This window comes from Chiloscyllium punctatum, chromosome 28 (assembly GCF_047496795.1).
Source record: "Chiloscyllium punctatum isolate Juve2018m chromosome 28, sChiPun1.3, whole genome shotgun sequence".
NCBI classification, from domain to species: Eukaryota; Metazoa; Chordata; class Chondrichthyes; order Orectolobiformes; family Hemiscylliidae; genus Chiloscyllium; species Chiloscyllium punctatum.
This window is the reverse complement of record NC_092766.1, coordinates 59,253,722-59,272,185: the sequence shown is the minus strand read 5'-3', so window position 1 is coordinate 59,272,185 and position 18,464 is coordinate 59,253,722.

The window sequence follows — 18,464 nt, the reverse complement described above, 5'->3', positions numbered from 1 at the left end:
CGAGATTGAGCTGAAAAATGTGTTGTTGGAAAAGCGCAGCAGGTCAGGCAGCATCCAAAGATCAGGAGAATCGACATTTCGGGCATGATTCCTTCTTCAGGAGTGAGGAAAGTGTGCCAAGCAGGCTAAGATAAAAGGTAGGGAGGAGGGTCTTGGGGGAGGGGCGTTGGAAATGCGATAGGTGGAAAGAGGTTAAGGTGAGGGTGATAGACTGGAGAGTGGGAGGGGGCAGAGAGGTCAGGAAGAAGATTGCAGGTCAGGAAGGTGATGCTAAGTTCGTGGTTTGGGATTGAGACAAGGTGGGGGGAGGGGAAATGAGGAAGCTGGAGAAATCTGAGTTCATCCCTTGTGGTTGGAGGGTTCCGTGGCGGAAGATGAGGCGCTATTCTTCCAGCCGTCGTGTTGCCATGGTCTGGCGATGGAGGAGTCCAAGGACCTGCATGCCCTTGGTGGAGTGGGAGGGGGGATTAAAGTGTTGAGCCACGGGGTGGTTGGGTTGGTTGGTGCGGTTGTCCCAGAGGTGTTCTCTGAAATGTTCCGCAAGTAGGCTGCCTGTCTCCCCATATAGAGCAGGCCACATCGGGTGCAGCGGATGCAGTAAATGATGGGTGTGGAAGGTGCAGGTGAATTTGTGGTGGATATGGAAGGATCCCTTGGGGCCTTGTAGGGAAGTAAGGGGGGAGGTGTGGGCGCAGGTTTTGCATTTCTTCCGGTTGCAGGGGAAGGTGCCAGGAGTGGAGGTTGGGTTGGTGGGGGGTGTGGACCTGACGAGGGAGTCGCGGAGGCAGTGCTCTCTCCGGAAAACTGATAGGGGAGGGGAGGGAAATATATCCTTAGTCGTGTATAGGGACTGGATGTCCATGGTGAAGATAAGGAGTTGTGGGGGCCTGGGAAGCGAAAATCATAGAGGAGGTGGAGGGCGTGGGTGGTGTCCCGAACGTAGGTGTGGAGTTCTTGGATTAAGGGGGACAGGATCGTGTCGAGGTATGCAGAGATGAGTTCGGTGGGGCAGGAGCAGGCTGAGACAATGGGTTGGCCGGGGCAGTCAGGTTCGTGGAATTTGGGCTGGAGGTAGAAACGGGCGGTGTGGGGTTGTGGGACTATGAGATTGAAGGCGGTGGATCGGGGATCAACTGAGGAGATGGAGTTATGGATGGTCTGGGAGATGATGGTTTGGTTGTGGGAGGTGGGGTCATGGTCAAGGGGGCAGTAGGAGGAGGTGTCCGCGAGCTGGCGTTTAGCCTCAGCGGTGTAAAGATCACTACGCCAAACTACCACCGCACCTCCCTCCGTTCCAATCCCAACCTCACTATCAAACCAACATGCAGCCCTCCTCTCCCTCCGTTCCAAACCCTGTCTGACTATCAAACCGGTGCTCCACCTCCTTCATGAGTTCCGCTTCCCTGGCCCCCAACGCCTTATCTTCACCAGTTCCTATGCACCTCCATCGCCTATCACGAAGGACTCAAAGCCCTCCGCTTCTTCCTTTCCCGCCGAACCAACCAGCACCCTTCCACTGACACCCTCCTTCAACTGACTGAACTCGTCCTCACTCTGAACAACTTCTCTTTCCAATTGTTCCAATTCCTCCAAACCAAAGGAGTACCATGCGCACTCTCATGGGCCCCAGATATGCCTGACTCTTCGTAGGATATGTGGAACAGTCCATCTTCCGCAGCTACACTGGCACCACCCCCCCAACCTTTTCCTCCGCTACATCGATGACTGTATCGGCGCTGGATCATGCTCCAATGAGGAGGTTGACCAGTTCATCCACTTTACTAACACCTTTCACCCCGACCTCAAATTTACCTGGACCGTCTCAGACTCCTCCCTCCCTTTCCTAGACCTCTCCATTTCTATCTCGGGCGACTGACTCAACACAGACATTTACTATAAACCGACCAACTCCCACAGCTACCTAGATTACAGTTCCTCCCACACTGCCCCCTGTAAAACGCCCATATTCCCAATTCCTTCGCCTCCGCCACATCTGGTCCCAGGAGGACCAGTTCCAATACCGAACAACCCAGATAGCCTCCTTCTTCAACGACCATAATTTCCCCTCTGACGTGGTCGACGATGCCCTCCACCGCATCTCCTCCACTTCCTGCTCCTCCGCTCTTGAACCCCACCCCTCCAATCGCCACCAGGGCAGAAACGCACTCGTTATCACCTACCACCCCATGAACCTCCATATACATCGTATCATCCGCCGTCATTTCCGCCAAATCCAAACGGACCCCACCACCAAGAATATATTTCCCTCCCCTCCCCTATCAGCGTTCGGGAAAGACAACTCCCTCCGTGACTCCCTCGTCAAAGTCCACACCCCCCACCCCGCAACCTCCACTCCCAGCACCTTCCCCTGCAACCGGAAGAAATGCAAAACTTGCGCCCACACCTCCCCCCTCACTTCCCTCCAAGGCCCGAAGGGATCCTTCCATATCTACCACAAATTCAACTGCAACTCCAGAACACATCATTTATTGCATCCGCTGCACCCGATGTGGCCTCCTCTATATTGGGTAGACAGTCCACCTACTTGCGGAACAGCTCTGGGACACCCGTACCAACCAACCCAACTACCCTGTGGCTCAACACTTTAACTCACCTCCCCACTCCACCAAGGGCATACAGGTCCTTGGACTCCTCCATCTCCAGACCTTGGCAACACGACGGTTGGAGGAAGAGTGCCTCATCTTCCGCCTTGGAACCCTCCAACCACAAGGGATGAATGCAGATTTCTACAGCTTCCTCATTTTCCCTCCTCCCACCTTATCTCAGTCCAAACTCTCCGACTCAGCACCACCTTCTTGACCTGCAATCTTCTTCCTGACCTCTCCGCCCCCAATCCCTCTCCGGCCTATCACCCTCACCTTAACCTCCTCCCACCTATCGCATTTCCAATGACCCTCTCCAAGCCTCTCCTCCCTACCTTTTATATTCGCCTGCTTGACACACTTTCCTCACTCCTGAAGAAGGGCTTATGCCCGAAATATCGATTCTCCTGATCTTTGGATACTGCCTGACCTGCTGAACCTTTCCAGCAACACATTTTTCCGATCTGCTATCCAGCATCTGCAGTCCTCACTTTCTCCTCCATGATAAAGATTGAGCCAACAATGTTGGCATCACGAACGAGTTAGCTGAGGTAACTGCCCCCAGCCCTCCCCGTTTATGGGGATGAATTCAATCCCTTAAATAGAGCAAACTTGAGAATTCAGCACTAAAATCAGTCTTTACGGACGCGCTCGAGACCTGACACATCAATACAGAGATTGCTGAAGATGCTAAGCATGTCCAGCAGCATCTCTGAAGGGAGAGGGAGAAAGAGACAGACAGAGTTCACCTTTCAATCCAGTGAATTCTGCGGGAACGTTCCTTCAGAACAGACCGTTTTGAGGAAGTTTCACTTGAAATGCGAATTGTCCCTCTCTCTCTTCACCGTTGCTGCCTGATCTGCTGATTTTCCCCAGCCATCTGTTTGCTTGAGAATTTGATCTGACCTGATCCAAGCGACACTGAGTAATTCAGTCTGTGTTCAATGCCCTGAGGCTGCTTCTGCTGAAAGTTAACAAACAGGTTTAAGGCTGTGTAAGGTATTGTATTCGGAGGGTGGGGTACATGGGAGAACAGATACAGAACACAGGCACTTCACAAAGATCCGTATTAATTTAACTTTGTGATATTAATTCAGAAGGAACAGCTCAGACCTAACATTTCAGTTAATCAGCCAAGGGGAGGATATATGTCATGGCAAAGACTTGTTGTAAAGACTGTAAAGAACCGAACTTCAGTGATTATGTTTGTACGTAAAGATTGTTTTTTTGTGAATAAATTCTCTGTTTGAAATTGATATCAATATTTTTTCGAGGGGGATCAAGCATCTTGAGCTTGTGGAGGCGTTGCCCTTGTCTCTAATCTTTCTTAAATAAACGCTAAACAAGTTAGATACTCCCCGGGTATAGACATCAAACGGTCTTCAACGGGGAGGAGGGGATGGTGGGAGTGTCACTGCGGCACAGTGTTGCCTCACCCCATCCGGGTTTGATTGCAGCCTCGGGCGACTGTCTGTGTGGAGTTGGCACATTCTCCCCGTGTCAGCCTCCTGGTGCTCCAGTTCCCTCCCACTGTCCAACGATGTACAGGCTATGTGGATTAGCCAGAGGAAATGAAGGGATCGAGGGATGGGGGTGGCGTATGGAATGCTCTGCCGAGGGTCAGTGTCAACCTGATAGGCCGAATGGCCTGCTTCCACATCTTCGGGATTCTAATATCAATCCAGAGACTCAAATAATATTCTGGGACCTGGGATCCAAACTTGGGGGCAGCATTGGGTCATCACAGAGAGAACAGGTTTGGGGATGAACACGGTCCAAGGGGGCAACAGGTTTGTTTTCTGTGGTGTTGAGGGCATGAATGTTCAGTCGAGCTGTTTTGGGGATAAATATACTGAGGGGATGGTTTCTAAGGTATTGGGGGAACACGATCTATCAGGACAGGGTGCAGATCGTCGAAAGGTACAGATACACTTCATAGAACATAGAACATCGGACATAGAACAGTACAGCACAGAACAGGACCTTCAGACCACGATGTTGAGCTGACCATTGATCCTCATGTAAGGTAAACCTAATGTACGAACCGTCAAATGTGTGTGACCATATGCATGTCCAGCATTCTCTTAAATATCCCCAATGACCTTGCTTCCAGAACTGCTGCTTGTAACGCATTCCATGCTATCACATCTCTCTGCATAAGGAATCCTCCTCTGATATCCCCTCTACTCTTTCCGCCAAACAGCTTAAAAGTGTGACCCCTCGTGTTAACAATTTCTGCCCTGGGAAAAAGATTCTGGCTATCAACTCTATCTATGCCTCTCATTATCTTGTACACCTCAATTCGGTCCCCTCTCTTCCTTCTTTTTTCCAATGGACAAAGTCCGAGCTCAGTCAACCTCTATTCGTTAGATAAGCCCTCCATTCCAGGCAGTATCCTGGTAAACCTCCTCTGAACCCTCTCCAAAGCATCCACATCTTTCCTATAATAGGGCGACCAGAACTAGACGCAGTATTCCAAGTGATGTCTAACCAAAGTTTTATAGAGTTGCAACAAGATTTGACGGCTCTGAAACTCAAACCCCCTGTTAATGAAAGCCAAAAAAAACACATGATTTCTTAACAACCCTGTCCACTTGGGTGGCCATTTTAAGTGATCTGTGTACCTGCACACCAAGATCCCTATCCCTCTGTCCTTCCACACTGCCAAGAAACCTGTCTTTAATCCTGTACTCAACATTCAAGTTCAACCTTCCAAAATGAATCACCTCACATTTATCCAGGTTGAACTCCATCTGCCACCTCTCAAACCATCTCTGCATCCTGTCAATGTCCCGCGGCAGCCTACAACAGCCCTCTATACTGTCAACGACACCTCCAATCTTTGTGTCATCAGCAAACTTGCTGACCCATCCTTCAATCTACTCATCTAAGTCATTAATAAAAATAACAATGAGTAGAGGCCCAAGGACAGAGCCCTGTGGAACACCACTCACCACTGACTTCCAGGCAGAATACTTTCCTTCCACTACCACTCGCTGTCTCCTGTTGACCAGCCAGTTCTGTATCCAGACAGCTTAATGTCCCTGTATCCCATTCCTCCTGACCTTCTGAACGAACCTACCATGGGGAACCTTATCAAATGCCTTGGTGCAGTCCAGCTACACAGCATCCACCGCTCGACCCTCATCAACTTGTCTCGTAATATCCTCAAATAACTCAATAAGATTTGTGAGGCATGACCTGCCCTGCACAAAGCCGCACTGACTGCCTTTAATCAAGCCATGCTCTTCCAGATGATCATAAATCCTATCCCTCAGAATCCTTTCTAACACTTTGCAGATGACAGACGTGAGACTGACTGGTCTGTAATAGCCGGGAAGTTCCCTATTTTCTTTCTTGAAGAGAGGAATTACATTTGCCTCCCTCCAGTCCTGAAGTACGACTCCAGTGGAGAGTGAGGAGGCATAGATCTTTGCAAGCAGCCGAGAACAAATCTGGCCCTGGCGACTTGTCAATCTTAATGTTTGTCGAAGTTTTCAGCACATCAGCTTCCTCAATCTCTATCCGTTACAGCATGCTTACCTGCTGCTGAATGGTTTCATTCACTACAAGGTCCTTTTCTTCAGTAAAGACAGAAGCAAAAAACTCATTTAGGTCTTCCCCTATGTCATCAGACTCTGTACACAAGTTCCCTATGCTATCCCTGATCGGCCCTACTCTTTCTTTGACCATTCTCTTATTCCTCATATACGTGTAAAATAACTTTTGAGTCTCCCTAATCCTTCCTGCCAAGCCTTTCTCGTGTCCCCTCCTGGCTCTCCTCAGACCATCTTTGAGCTCCTTCCTCGCCTGCCTGTAATCCTCTAGAGCTGAGCAAGACCCTTCCTTCCTGCACCTTACGTAAGCTACCTTCTTTCTTTACCGCTCTCTTCATCCAAGGTTCCTTTATCTTACCCTTTCTTGCTTCTCTCAGAGGGACATATTTATTCATCACTTTCAACAACTGTTCCTTAAACAGTATCCACATGTCTATAGTGCCCTTTCCATGGAACAATTGTTCCCAGTCCATGCTTGCCAACTCACGTCTGACAGCATCATAGTTTCCTTTTCCCCAATTAAATATCCTCCCATTTTCGTCCAATCCTCTCCTTCTCCATAGCTATGTAGAATGTGAGGCAGTTGTGGTCACTGTCACCAAAATGTTCTCCCACCGCAAGATCTGACACCTGCCCTGGCTCATTGCCGAGCACCAAATCCAAAATGGCCTCTCCCCTCGTCGGTCTGTGAATGTACTGAGTTAGAAACCCTCATGAACACACCTTACAAAAACAGCTCCTTCCAAACCATCTGCTCGAAGGAGGTTCCAATCAATATTGGGAAAGATAAAGTCACCCATTACAACAACCCGATTACATTCACATTTTACCAAAATCTGCTGACTTATGCTTTCTTCAATCTCCCTGCTGCTATTGGGGGGCCTGTCGTAAACCCATAATGAGGGGACTGCTCCCTTACTGTTCCTAATTTCCACCCATATTGACTCAGTGGGCAGACCCTCTTCGACAATGCTAACTTCTGTAGCTGTGATACCCTCTCTGATTTCATTTCTGAACTCCTTGTGTGTGGTGTCCCTCAAGGGTTGGCCAGAATGGTGGTTCAGTGGTGAGCACTGCTGCCTCACAGCACCAGGGATCCAGGTTCGATTCCAGCCTCGGGCGACTGTCTGTGTGGTGTTTGCACATTCCCCCAGTGTCTGCGTGGGTTTCCTCCGGGTGCTCCGGTTTCTTCCCACAGTCCAAAGATGTGCAGGTTAGGTGAAATGGCCTTGCTAAATTGTCCATAGTGTTAAGTGCATTAATCGTCGGTAAATGTAGGGGAATAGGTCTGGTTGGTTCATCTACGGAGGGTTGGTGTTGACTTGTTGGACCAAAGGGCCTGTTTCGACACTATAGGGAAAATAAGGATCTATCCTTGGTCCCTCCTGTATCTGCCACATGTTCGAAGGAGGCATGTACTGCCAGGAGGTGACATTGTCGAAAAGCACTGTGTTCGGTTTCACATGTACACTGACAATGCCCAGCTATCCCTCCCCATCATCTCTCTCTAATACTCCACTGTTACTCAGTTATCAAACTGTGAATCCACTACTCGATCAGCTACAATTTCCTCCAATGAAGCACTGCAATGGGTGAACCCTTTATCTGCAGTTGCTATTACAAATACCTTTCCCTTACTGCTGAGCCCCTCCCTCTCTCTGGGAACTATCTGAGGTAGAACTACATTCTTCACAATATTGCTGTTATATCTGACCCCAAGGTGACCTTCTGATCAGACATCTACACAATCCAAACACCAGGAATTCCAATCTCTAAAATGTTGCTTGTCTCCCCCTCACCCCAGCTCCATCGTTACTGAAACCCCTTACCCATGTGGTGTTGCCTTAAACTTGACGAATCTGAAGCAGAACCCTTGATTCCGTGACTGACCCAGAATCTGCTCGCTTTCTGTGTTTCCTACACAATTACCCCCTGGTCCCTTTGTGGTGCAGCTTTCTACAGTTTCCACCATTTAAATAGCACTCTGTTCTTTTATTATCTCCTCCAAAATGACCAACTTCCCATTTTCCCAAATTATACTCCATCTGGCAACTTGTTGCCCCCTTCTCCTGTGTATCTCTCTGTCTTCACAATCCTCTTAGAACTTCACAGTTATGCCTTTTCTGACAGATTCCTCCCCACCCCCCACCCCCCCCCCCCCCCACCCACATTCTTCTAAACGTTTACTGGGAATCCTGGGCAGTGGGAAGCGTGCAGTGTTGCTCTGTTTTTCGTGAGACTCTATGGGATGACTGGGAGGAGCTTGCTGCCCGTTGGTCAGAATGGAGACAACTTGCCCATCAAGCTGCATGAGCCTTTCACCCCCCATGTCTTACAGATGAGGCACAGCAGCAGCACGGAAGGAAAGAAAATGAAGCAAATTCTGCTCTCTACATCTCACTGACTCTTGGAACGTTATGTCCCATGTGTCAAAGATTTGCCCTGTTCAATCACACGAAGTCCCAAGGTGGAAACTCCTAGAACCCCACATCGATTTCCCCCTGAACTGACTGCTGGTCTTCACAAGGGGTAATGTGTACAGTCATCCTGGGCCAGGAGGAGGGGATGTTGTGAGTTTCTAACCTGAACTGACAGTGACAGATTTTATAAACTTGTATTACAGGCAGATATTCAGATAGGAATCTCAGTAATTGTAACACCAAACTCGGACAGCATTACTCAATTCATCAGTACTTGGAGATTGACATTGTGTGTGAGTACTGTGTTCCAACTCAATCCCATTTACTGCATAAAAGTTATCCTTTGAATCATCCCATTCTCTCAATAGATCTCTCCAAACCTTCAATGTGTCCTGTAATCCTTGCATATTGAGCTGATGGGTGAAAGGTTTATTATTATAACGTGTAACGTTTCTAAACCCCTCTGTCACAGCACACCCACGTTTTCCTTTGCAACAAGGAGAACAATCTCCATTTCCCCAAACCCCCTGATTCCCCAAGGGTTGTTTGCTATCCATAAGGTACACATCACGATTGTGTTGGAACATTCTCCACTTGGCTGCATCAGTGCAGACACCAACAATACTAAAGAAAGTGAACATCCTCTAGGACAAAGCACTGTGCCTGCGTGGTGTCCCATCCACCTCCTTCATCATGCCCTGTCCCCACCCCCGAAGCACAGTGGCATCACTGTGTAAAAGGTAAAGTCAGCATTGTCCTCCCAGACCATAGGGCTGCTCTCTCATTAGGGAGAGATGGTTGGTTGTGTTTTAACCTGAAGGTTACCCCAGCCCAGGCAAGGGGAGAGAGAGAGAAGGAGAGTCCATCTGTTGCAGATTGATATTCTCTATGTAACATAAACACCAATATCAGAAAAATGAATAGTGTAAAAAAAATCCAAAACACACTACTAAGATCCCCCATTCCTTGAACCATCCTGGTAAATCTCCTGTGCCCCCTCTCAGGGACCCTGCCATCCTTCCCAATGTGTGGACGATTTCTGGTTTGCACAGACCCAGCTGCTTTGTGTTCCTGTGGGTGATGTCATCATTGAGCACCAGTTGCACTAAACCTCACTCTCTGTGAGGGTGGGATACACAGAAATCCTGAAAACATTTGAGATGTATTAGGTACATGCTTGCGATGCCAAGGCAGATGATGTGAATGACTGTGTATTGGAAAATGGATCAGGATAGTTTGGTGATAGTTTACTTTACTGAAATAGACTCAATGGCCCTCAGAACCTTTTTTCTGTGCCGTAAACCTCTAGACACTTAATATAGGAATATGACAGGCCATATTTGAAACCAGGTCAGAAAAGATGATATTAGAATAGATGATAAGTGATCAATGTGTCTGGGAGGAAAGTGAGATGGAGAGGTTTAGGAGGAAATTCTGGAGCTCGATGCAGGAATCTGAACGGGCCGTCATCAAGTGAGAAATAAAAATGGGGTATCCTCAAGGCTGGAATCAAAGAAAGGCACATATAGCACAGCTTTGAAGACTGGAGGGGATTAGAGTTAGGGAGGGGTCTGAGGCTGGAGAGGAATTATTAGAGATAAGGAAGAGTTGTGAGGCTGGGTGAGGTGACAGTGATAGGGAGAGTTGTGAAGAAGGAGGAATGTAGAGATAGCAAGAATTTGAGTCGTATTGATATATAGCATGGAAACAGACCCTGTGGTCCAATCAATCCATGTCAACCATAATTCCAAACTGAGTTAATCTCATCTGCGTCCCTTTGGACCACATGTATCTAAACATATCCTATTATGTACCTATCCAAATGACTTTCTCATAGAATCCTTATGGTGTGGAAACTTGCCATTTAGAGTCAGAGTCATTGATATTTACAGCACGGAAACAGACCCTTCGGTCCGATCCATCCATGCCGACCAGATATCCCAACCCAATCTAGACCCACCTGCCAGCACCGGGCCCATATCCCTCCAAACCCTTCCTATTCACATACCCATCCAAATGCATCTTCAATGTTGCAATTGTACCATCCTCCACCATATCATCTGGCAGCTCATTCCATGCACATACCACCCTCTGTGTGAAACAGTTCTCCCTTCAGTCTCTTTTATATCTTTTCCCTGTCACCCTAAACCTATGCCCTCTAGTTGTGGACTAGTTGCTGGAAGACCGGTGCCATTATTTGAGAAAGGTGGTAAGGAAAAGTCAGCAAACTATAGACCAATGAGCCTGAAGTCAGTAGAAGGCAAGTTGTTGGAAGGGATTTTAAGGGGCAGGATGTCCATGTAATTGGAAAGACAAGAATGATCAGGGATAGTAAGCATGGCTTTGTGTATGGAAATCACTAATTTGCAATTCAGAAAGACGTTCAGCAAGGGTCCACATCACACACGGGTTAGCAAGTTCATCACCATAGAATACAAGGAGATGGGGAGATTGGGATACAAAATTGGCTGGAAGGTCATAGAGTCATAGAGATATACAGCACAGAAACAGACTCTTCGGTCCAACCTGTCCATGCTGATCAGGTATCCCAACCCATTCTAGTCCCACCTGCCAGCACCTGGCCCATATCCCTAAAAACCCTTCCTATTCACGTTCCCATCTGCAGAGGAACCTCGATTATGTGAACGAGTTGAATGGGTGATATTTCATTCGGATAATCAATGATTCAGTGAATCGATTAAATGCGTTTCCTTTGGGTCTCGGAGTTTTTAAAGTCTGCTCCCCATTCAGGAGATTACAGCAGCACACAACACCATCACCCACCCACACAGAGCCGCCAGCCTGACCCCTACCGCCGTCCAACACCGCTCATAGCCTGACCCTCACTGCCGCCCACACACCACCGCCAGCCTGACCCTCACCGCCGTCCAACACCGCTCCCAGCCTGACCTACATGGGAATCCACACACCACCCCCAGCCTGACCCTCACCACTGTCCACACACCGACCCAGTCTGGCCCTCACTGCTGCCCACATACCGCCAACAAATTGACCCTCAACGCCATCCACAACCGCCCCCAACCTTACCCTCACCGTCTTCCACACACCGCCCTCAGCCTGACCCGCACTGTTACCCATACACCACCCCCAGCCTAACCCTCATCGCTGCCCAAACACTGCCCCCAGCCTGACCCTCACCACCATCCACACACCACGCCCAGCCTGACTCTCAAAGCAATGAAACAACACCCCGAGCCTGACCCTCACCGATGCCCACACACCGCCTCCAGCCTGACCCTCACCGTACATCCACACACCGCCTCCAGCCTGACCCTCACCGTACATCCACACACTGCCCCCAGCTTGACCCTCACCGCCATCCACACACTGCCCCAGCCTGACCCTCACCGCCGTCCACTCACCGCCCCCAGCCTGACCCTCACCGCCATACAACGCCACCCCCAGACTGACCATCATCACCTCTAGCCTGTCCCCCTCCGCCGTCCACACACTGCCCCCAGCCTGACCCCCTCTGCCATTCTCACATTGCCACCAGCCTGACCCTCACCGCCGTCCAACGCCACCCCCACTCTGACCATCACCGCCCCAGCCTGACCCCCTCTAACTCCCACGCACTGACCCCAGCCTGACCCCCTCTGCCATTCAAACAGCACCCCCACCCTGAACCTCACTGCTGTCCTCACTCCGCCCCAGCCTGACCCTCACTGCCATCAAACGCCACCTCCAGTCCAACCATCACCGATCCAGCCTGACCCTGTCCGCTGTCCACACACTTCCCCCAGCCTGACCCCCTCCAGCATCCACACACCGCCCCACCCTGAACCTCACTGCTGTCCCCACACTGCCCCCAGCCTGACCCTTACCGCCGTCCACACACCACTCCCAGTCTTACACTCACCACCCCGAAACACCACCCCTAGCCTGATGCTCACTGCCACCCACACACCGAGCCAGCCTGACCCTCACTGACACCCACACACCGAGCCAGCCTGACCCTCACTGACACCCACACACCGAGCCAGCCTGACCCTCACCGCCATCCACCCACCGCCCGCAGCCTGACCCTCACCGCCGTCAACACACCGCCCCCAGCCTGACCCTCACCACCGTCAACACACCGCCCCAAGCCTGACCTTCACCGCTGTCCAACATTGCCCCAAGCATGACACTCATTGCCGTCTACACACCGTCCCCAGCCTGACTCTCACCGCTGTCCAACACTGCCTCCTAACTGACCCTCACCTCCGTCCAACACACCCCCAGGCTGTCCCTCACCTCTGTCAAACACCGCCCCAGCCTGGCCCACAATGCCACGCGCACAACACCCCCAGCCTGACCCTCACTGCTGTCCATCACTGCCCCAAGCCTGACACTCATTGCCATCTAACACTGCCCCCAGCCTGACCTTCGCCACCATGCACACACCGCCCCAAGCCAGACTCTCACCGCCGTCCAACACTGCCCCAGGCTTTCCTTCACCTCCGTCAAACACCGCCCCAAGCCTGACCCTCACCGCCGTCCACAAACCGCTCCAATCCTGACACTTATTTTCGTACAACACCGCCCCCAGCCTGACCCTCACCGCTGTTTTAAAGCGCATACAGCCTGTCCCTCAGCGCCATCCACACACCGCCCCAAGCCTGACCCCGTCAATTGTCCACACACTGCCCCCAGCCTGAACCCCTCCGCCAACCACACAACAGCCATACACTGACCCTCTCTGCCATCGACACACCACCACAAACCTGACAGTCACTGACCCGAATCACCGCCCACAGCCTGACCCTCACCTGCGTCCACACACCACTCTCAGCCTGACCCTCAACAACGTCCAAAACCGCTCCCAACGTGACCCTCATCGACGTCCAACACTGCCCCCAGGCAGACCCTGTCCGCTGTCGATTCACCGCACCCAGCCTGACCATCACCGCTGTCGACACACCGCCTCCAGCATGAGCTTCACCGCCGTTCAACATTGTCCCCAGCTGACCCTTACCACAGTCGACACAACGTCCCAAGCCTGACACTCATCATTGTCCACACACCGCACTATGACTGGCCCTCACTGTTGTCCGCACACCACCACCAGCCTGACCCTCACCGCCTTCCAACACTGCCCCCAGCCTGACCCTCACCGCTTTCCAACACTGCCCCCAGCCTGACCCTCACCGCTGTTCACACACCGCCCCAAGCCTGACTCTCTTTGCCATCTACACACTTCCCCCTGCCTGACACTCACCTCTGTCCAACCCCACCCCAGCCTAACCCTCACCACTGCCCACACACTGCCCTCAGCCTGACCATCACTGCTGACCACAGAGCACCCTCACCACGGTCCAACAGTGTCCCCAGACTGACCCTCACCTCCGTCCAACACCGCACCCAGCCTGAGCCACATTGCCACCCGCACACCGCCCACTGCCTGACCCTCACCGCCTTCTATACACCGGCCCCAGCCTGATCCTCACCACCATACCCACACTGCCCAAGCATGTCCCTCACCGTCGTCCATATACCCCCCAAACCTGAACTTCACCGCCGACTACACACCGCCCCCAGCCTGACCCTCACCAGAGGACTGGAGGGAGGCAAATGTAATTCCTCTCCTCAAAAAATGAATTAGGGAAATTCCTGGTAATGACAGACCAGTCAGTCTCACGTCTGTCGTCTGCAAGGAGTTGTAAAGGATTCTGAGGGATAGGATTTATGATCACCTGGAAGAGCATGGCTTGATTAAAGGCAGTCAGCGTGGCTTTTGCGGTGCAGGTCATGCCTCACAAATCTTATTGAGTTCTTTGAGGATGTTACTCGGCAGGTTGATGAGGGTCGAGCGGTGGATCTTGTGTGTCTTGACTTCAGCGAGGCATTTGATAAGGTTCCCCATGGAAGGCTCGTTCAGAAGGTCAGAAGGAATTGGATAAAAGGAAATTCAGCTGTCTGGATACAGAATTGGCTGGTCAACAGAAGACAGCGAGTGTTATTGGAACGAAAGTATTCTGCCTCGAAGTCAGTGGTGAGTGGTGTTCCACAGGGTTCTGTCCTTGGGCCTCTACTGTTTGTAATTTTTATTAATGACTTGGACGAGTAGATTGAAGGATGGGTGAGCAGGTTTGCAGAAGACACAAAGGTTGGAGGTGTCGTTGACAGTAAATGAATTCTGTTGTAGGCTGCCGCGGGACATTGACAGCTGCAGAGATGGGCTGAGAGGTGGCAGATGGTGTTCAACATGGAAAAATGCGAGGTGATGCATTTTGGAAGGTCGAACTTGAAATCTGAGTACAGGATTAAGGATAGGATTCTTGGCAGCGTGGAGGAACAGAGGGATCTTGGTGTGCAGGTATATAGATCTCTTCAAATTCCCACCCAAGTGGACAGGGTTGTTAAGAAAGCACATGGTTTTTTTGCTTTCATGAACAGGGGGATTGAGTTTAAGAGTCGTGAGATCTTGTATGTCTATAAAACTTTGGTTAGACCACACTTGGAATATTGTGTCCAGTTCTGGTCGCCCTCTTATAGGAAAGATGTGGATGCTTTGGAGAGGGTTCAGAGGAGGTTTACCAGGATGCTGCCTGGAATGGAGGGCTTATCTTATGAAGAGAAGTTGACTGAGCACGGACTTTTTTCTTTGGAGAAAAGCAGGAGGAGCGGGGACCTATTTGAGGTATACAAGAGGCATAGATAGAGTCGATAGCCAGATTCTATTTCCCACGGCAGAAATTGTTAAAACGAGGGGTCATAGTTTTGCATTGTTTGTTGGAAATTATAGAGAGGATGTCAGAGGCGGGTTCTTTACACAGAGAATTGTGAGAGCATGGAATGCATGTTCAGCTGCAGTTGTGGAAGCGAGGTCATTGAGAATATTTAAGAGACTGATGGACATGCATATGGTCAAAGACATTTGAGGGTTCGTACATTAGGTTTACCTTACATGAGAATCAATGGTCGGCACTACAACGTGGCCTGAAGGGCCTGTTCTGTGCTGTACTGTTCTATGTTCTATGTTCTATGAAGTTTATCTGTACCTTTTGACCATCTGCACCCTTTACTGACAGATAGTACTCCCTCAATATCTTAGAAACCATCCCCTCAGTGTGTTTATCCCCAAAAAACCTCGACATAATATTCATGCCCTCAATACCTCAGAAAGCAAACCTGTTTCCCCCTTGGGCTGTGTTCATCCCCAAACCTGTTCTCACTGTGATGACCCACTGCCACCCCCAAGATTGGAGCCCTGGGCCCAGAACATTATTTGAGTCTCTGGATTGATCATAGATTCCCTAAGATGTGGAAGCAGGCCATTCGGCCTATCAGTTTCCCACTGACCCTTGGCAGAGCATTCCATCCGCCACCCCCATCCCTCGTTCCCTTCATTTCCTCTGTCTAACCCACCTAGCCTGCACATCGTTGGACAGTGGGAGGGAACTGGAGCACCAGGAGGCTGACACGGCGAGAATGTGCCAACTCCACACAGACAATCGCCCGAGGCTGGAATCTAACCCGGGTGGGGGGGAGGCAACACTGAGCCTCCGTGACACTCCCACCATCCCCTCCTCCCCGTTGATGACCGTTTGATGTCTATACCCGGGGAGTATCTAACTTGTCTTGCGGTTATTTAAGAAAGGTTAGGGAAAAGGGCAATGCCTCCACAAGCTCAAGATGCGTATCCCCATCAAAAAAATATTGATATCAATTTCAAAAAGAGACTGTATTCACAAAACAAAATCTTTACGTACAAACATAGTCACTAAAGTTCGGTTCTGTACAGTCTTTGCAACAAGTCTTTGCCATGACATATATACTCCCCTTGGCTGATTAACTGAAATGTTAGGTCTGAGCTGTTCTTTCTGAATTAACATCACAAGGTTAAATTAATAAGGATCTTTGTGAAGTGCCTGTGTTCTGTATCTGTTCTCCCATGTATCCCGCCCTCCGAATACAATACCTTACACAGCCTTAAACCTGCTTGTAAACTTGCAGCAGAAGCAGCCTCAGGGCATTGAACACAGACTGAATTTTTCAGTGACGCTTGGATCAGGTCAGATCAAATTCTCAAGCAAACAGATGGTGGGGGACATTCAGCAGATCACGCAGCAACGGTGAAGAGAGAGAGGGACAATTCACATTTCAAATGACCCTTCCTCAAAACGGTCTGTTCTGAAAGAACTTTCCCGCAGAAATCACTGGTTTGAAAGGTGAACTCTGCCTGTCTCTTTCTCCCTCTCCCCTCAGAGATGCTGCAGGACATGCTGAGCTTCTTCAGCAATCTCTGTATTGATGTTTCAGGTCTCTAGCGTGTCCGTACAGATTGATTTTAGTGCTGAATTCTCAAGCTTGCTCTGTTCAAGGGATTGAATCCCTTTGCTCCAAAGGAGTGTCAGTTACCTCAGCTAACAGGTACGTGATGCCAACATTTTTGTCTCAATCTCTATCATGTCTGCAATGACCATGAAGGCCCCAACCTCTGAACCTCTCCCCTCACCTGAGGTGTGTGACCCACCAGGCCTCTCTCTCTGACAAGACAGCAGCTCTCCTCCTGGTCTATAATAACTTCCCAACTTTACAAAGGCACTCCACTAAGAGAGCTCTTTACATGGTCCAGGTCAAAATCCTGGAGCTCCCTCCCCAACATCACTGTGGGACACCAAAGGACTGGAGCAGGAGAGTACAGCTCACCCCCATCTTCCAGGCAACTATTAGAGGGTGTGGTAATTTCATGCAAGCCACATTTGAAAATAAGTTTTATTACAGGGTGACGGTGGATCGTCACTAACTCTGTTTCTTTACCTCTGTTGAAATCAGCGTAATGAAGAAGCTAAGGGTCGGTTGAAAATGACTATGATAGCCTTTCGTAGGTTGGGATTTATTAGAGTTTGTATCGACAGTATGAATGTTTGAGCACTTATTCAAGGGCATGAAGGTAGCTGGCAGAGGAAGTGATGGGGGCTGGTATAATTGCGACATTTAAAAGGCATCAGGATGAGTATGTGAATAGGAAGGGTTTAGAGGGATATCAGCCAAATGCTAGCAAATGGAATGAAATGAGATGAGAATATCTGGTTGGTATGGACGAGTTGGACAGGAGGGTCCATTTCCAAGCTGTGCATCTCTGTGACTCTTTGCCTTGAATAGACTATTGCAGAGAGTTTCAGATAGGGTTTGGTTTGTGTGTCTCTCTCATGCTTCCTCAGAATCTGCAAACCCTATGTCTCCAAATTTCCACAAGACTCTATGAAATAGAAAAAAATAGGGTCATTGTTGAGGGAGTGCTGCACTGTCAGAGGCTCAGTGCTGAGAGAGTGCTGCACTTTCAGAGGGTCAACACTGAGGGAGTGCTGCACTGTCAGAGGGTCAGTACTGAGGGAGTGCTGCACTGTCAGAAGGTTAGTACTGTGGCAGTGTTGCACTGTAAGATGGAGTGCTGAGGGAGTGCTGGACTGTCAGATGGTCAGTACTGAGGGAGTGCTTCACTGTCAGAGGGTCAGTAATGAGGGAGTGCTTCACTGTCAGAGGGTCAGTAATGAGGGAGTGCTTCACTGTCAGAGGGTCAGTACTGAGGGAGTGCTTCACTGTCAGAGGGTCAGTAATGAGGGAGTGCTTCACTGTCAGAGTGTCAGTACTGATGGAGTGCTGCACTGTCAGATGGTCAGTACTGAGGGAGTGCTTCACTGTCAGAGGGTCAGTAATGAGGGAGTGTTGCACTGTCAGAGTGTCAGTACTGATGGAGTGCTGCACTGTCAGATGGTCAGTACTGAGGGAGTGCTGCACTGTCAGAGGGTCAGTACTGAGGGAGTGCTGCATTGTCAGAGTGTCAGTACTGAGGGAGTGCTGCTCTGTCAGAGGGTCAGTAATGAGGGAGTGCTGCACTCTCAGAGGGTCAGTACTGAGGGAGTGCTGCACTGTCA